Genomic DNA, 4,282 nt, shown 5'->3' with positions numbered 1-4,282 from the left:
GCTTGTAAATGGCCCTGGACCATCTGTTTGACTGCGATTAGCGATCAAATATTGTACAAGATGAAATTGTCAGGCTCTGGGCAAGAGCCCCTTTATATAACCAGTGTACAGAACCTAATGAAGTCAGGCTCAAACCAAATGCCATTAAAATCAGTGAGATTTAGTCCAAGGAAGCATGAATGAGATTGGTCAACATGGCACTTCCTAAAGAAGGATGCTCTGTGGAATAAAGCTGCAAGCCTCTTTGAAGGACTCTTTGTTTTTTTGTGTTCAGTTGTTTGCTGATTTTATGCCCTGCCTTTCTCCCCAACAGAACCCAAAATGATCCATCTCATTCTCCTGTCCTCCCTTTTATCCTTACCATCCAGTGAAGGTCACACAGCAGACTTCAGTGGCAGAGCTGGAATTCAAGCCTGGATTTCCCTGATGTCTCTCTATCATTCCTGATGGTTGAAATTGTGTCATATTAACTCCCCAGTACAGTTCTAGCCACATACCATGAGCCATGTTCCATGGCCCCACTTGGGAAGGCACATTTCTATCTCCAGCAAAAGGTATAAGTAAGCATCACAGTATGTCATTTATTTGCATTGTCTGCATCTCTTGAAGTGTGTTACCATGTACAAATCTTACTTGGTAGATATACCCAGTATGTAAATAACTGTTCCAAAAGACTATCCCCCCCCCAGACATATTGGAAAATCTGAAACATGGTTTATTCAACAAAATAATGTGGGGGCATGCATGCAAATATAGTCAGTTATTTGATTCAAGTGCCATGGCTGTCCCCCAATGACATCATTACATATCCAGATATCTTTGGCGTGGATCCAACCAGCTTTTCAACTAGTGAAAACAGAAGGAAAGTGACTATGGAAGGAATTATATTGGGGTGATGAGACCTGCATAGACAATGTCATGTGGAATGAAGGCTGTAATAAGGAGAAGAATTGGTCAAGACTGAATGAAATATCTGGCCAATTAATTAAGCAGGGAGGCATGAATTGGGAAAGTGTGACTCATGGGAGTTCATGTGGCTCATGAGAGATCACAAACCACCACAAACTCATCTGAATGCCCTCCAATTCCACTCCTGATGCTTTGGATTTTGGTAAACATTTTGACTGAGCAGAGATAGTCTTCTGGAAATGTATCCATTAACAAATCACTTGAAAGTTAATGAAAATTTAATGATGGTTGGCCTGCCACAAATTTCAGTTCACAAACCACGAACCAGCCAAAATTCATCATAAACTTTAGGATTTAAAAAAGTACCCACTTTCTCATACATTTTACCTTTGCAACTCTTCTTTCAATAATAAAAACAACCCAATGACAGGATCATGTTCCAATGCTATAATTGCTCAGTGCAAAGATCCACTTGATTTTCAATTAATGTCCAAACTTAAAAAAAATGTGATTGTCTTACTGTAGGAATAAAAGAGCCTTCTTCACCCACCACATCTGTTCTATCTCTACTTGGACAGCCCTCTTTACCAATACAGGTAATTGGATACATGACATCTGCCTGTATTTCACAAATGGAAGAAGAAACAGCTAAAATGAAAGAATGCAAAAGGTCTAACAAAGACAATGAAGTGGGCTAGAAGAAGAGCCAATAGAGGGAAGAAACTTGTGGTTTATAACTGTACGTTTAAAATTTACAGTGCTCTTTGTTCGTTTGTTTGAGACTGTTTGTTTGAGACTGTGAATCAAGGTGGCACCTGCTGTCACCAAGCATCCTCTCCAAGCCCCACCCCTGCCTCCCCAAGCTCCATCCACCCCTGGGTGCCAAATAAGCTAGGTAGGCTTCTAGCTGACACATAGGGTTGTCAGCCTACAGAAAGGGGCGTGGAGCTCAAGACTACAGGGATCACCTCCCCTGAAGAAAATGGCTCTTTTCTAGGCTTGACTTCATTGTGTTACCTGAACTCTATCACCAAATCTCCAGGAACCTAGAGCTGGCAACTCTAGAATTTCAGAGAGTTGGCAAAAATAATTCTCTCTCTCCCAAATACTCAAATTCAAGGGCATCCAATCAAGCTGATGGGCAGTAGGTTCATGAGTGACAAAATTATTATTATTATTATTATCTTTCGATTTATTGCCCGCCACTCCCTTACGGCTCGTAAGGGAATGAAAATGAAAATACACTGAGTGATTAAAAAGTGCAATTTGCTGCCAGTGGATGAAGTGATGGCTCCAGGAATTTACTTCAAAAGGGTATTAGATAGATTCAAGGAGAATAAGTCCATGGCTATTTGCAATGGTGACTGAGAGGTATCTCCTCATATCTAGCTAGCTGTTGTCTGTAGTCAATCTTCCAATCAACAATCATTCTGGAGGAAAGCAGGGAAGAAGTGAGCTCTAAAAAGCAGGAAGTCTTCTGTTGAGCCAATCAGGACGCTGGAGGAGATAATTTGAAAATCATCAGGCTGTTCCAATCCTATCTATGCTAAATATGCATTTCTTCAAATACCCTCTGCAGGACATCCTTTATGTTCTGCTCAGTTATGCATACTGCAGATCTTCCTATTCTGACACTTATAGCCCCATTGCATATCAGTGGTTTCTAACATGATTCTTCTGTATGTCTCCTGTGGCTTCATAGATACACATTCTCCTCTCCAGCAAAAGTTATGATAAAAGCAAGTTCTCACAACAAATAAAAAAGTGAAGTCATTATTGGTAGTCCTACCCCTTAGATGTTTTATTGGGACTACTCTTTCAGTGATACAAATTCCCCCCTACTTTTTAAACAGACTTTTATTACAATCTCATTGCTAGTCGACTTGGAAACACAGCAGAATGATAACACATTACATTTGTTAATACAGAAAGGGACTTTCTCTGAATGAAACCCAGTGTATGTGCTCGATTCCTTGGGTGAATATGCTGTTCAGAAGGGGGGGGGAAGAATCCTTTCATCTTGAACATTTTAAATACATTAGAATATATAAAAGGGAGAAAACAAACAGATGCTCCGTGGGTTGCCCAGGCGAGATTATGTCCATTTATTATTTTCTTTCAAATTTCAGCATAACCTTTCCAAAAATTGGGTCCTTTGAGTGGAGCTGTTGATGTTCTGCAAGCAAAGATACGGTTAAGGACAACACCCCCCGAAGTGGAAACGCAGTGCCCTTGTCTTTTAATTATTTGCTGCTTCACAATCCCTTTGTTGTTTCTGTGGTTGTTCTGAACACTTTGTGTTGAAAAATAAAAACAAATGGCAGAGTAACAGTTGTCACCAGCTAATTAATTTTGAGGGGGACATGCTGCCACTCATTAAGTGAAAGCAGACTGATGGTATCGACAGGAATGTTAAAGCAGAGCTCCCCAAAGCATAGCTTCAGGACTCTGATTCCTTCCCCCATCAACCCCTGCAAATGGAGGGAATGAGGAAGAGCAACCGCACCTAAAATGATGCCCTGAAAAACAAACACTTCATATCAAAAGTAAGGAACAGGTATTTCTTGAGCTCTTTGAAATTTTTTTCATAATTTCGATATGGTTTCCTTCTCAGATATAATGAAGCAGAGGTGTTGTTTCTCACTTAAACGATCTAATTAGGTCTCAGAATTTCAAGAGGATAATCCTTTGTGGACTCTCGATTGCCTCGTCTTGCCAAGACTACAACCAAGGTAAGTTTCTGCTTTGTTGGTTTTTGCTGTGTTCCTCCAGGGGTATCTATACTTCTTCCAGTTTGTCAGCTTGGGATATAAATAATAATAAATAATAAACAGCAAGCAAAGTGTGGCATTCCAAAGTCTTAGATTTAAAATAAGAAACACGCTGGTTCCCGCTAACAACTTGGTGCAATAATAGTCCTGTTCAAACATTACAATTTAGGACTATCAGGTTGAGAGTAAAAGCCAGCAGGAGGTTTGGAGTGGGGACGCAGGGGTGGGGAGTGCAGACATGTCATCACTTCTTGGGAATATGTAGAAATGTTGGCAGTAGCTCTGGGCATCTCTGGAAACTCTATGGTAAAAATATAGACAATCATGTCATTCCTAGAGCTACTGCCATTGTTGGCAGTTTTTGCCTGGAAGTTATGTCTTCTACCACTGAAGCCCACAATAGGATTGGCTAAGCAACATCAGCATTTGCCACACTCAAATGGTGCCTCTGCAAGAAGACGAACATCTCTCTCAAGACCAAAGCTTGTCTTTTGCGTACACAATCCTGCCAATCCTCTTATATGGATCAGAAACATAGACTTTACTAAAACCTGACATAAACAAACTTGAGACCTTCCAAATGCGATTCCTGCAGCAGATTC

The 4,282-nt window shown here is 40.5% G+C and overlaps 1 long non-coding RNA gene across 2 annotated transcripts; it reads left to right on the top strand.

Moving 5' to 3' along the window:
- The first annotated feature begins 332 nt into the window (after window positions 1-332).
- Window positions 333-3,140, top strand: LOC143836769 (uncharacterized). Of its 2 annotated transcripts, none has more exons than XR_013230722.1 (3): window positions 333-554; window positions 1,488-1,648; window positions 3,039-3,140. It is a non-coding gene; the product is annotated as an uncharacterized LOC143836769 (long non-coding RNA). The 2 variants fall into 2 exon arrangements; XR_013230723.1 differs by having other exon boundaries at window positions 1,435-1,648.
- The last annotated feature ends 1,142 nt before the right edge of the window (window positions 3,141-4,282 follow it).

This window comes from Paroedura picta, chromosome 4, assembly GCF_049243985.1.
Source record: "Paroedura picta isolate Pp20150507F chromosome 4, Ppicta_v3.0, whole genome shotgun sequence".
NCBI classification, from domain to species: Eukaryota; Metazoa; Chordata; class Lepidosauria; order Squamata; family Gekkonidae; genus Paroedura; species Paroedura picta.
Note: the sequence above shows the minus strand (reverse complement) of the source record. Positions and strands in the feature narration are given on the sequence as shown.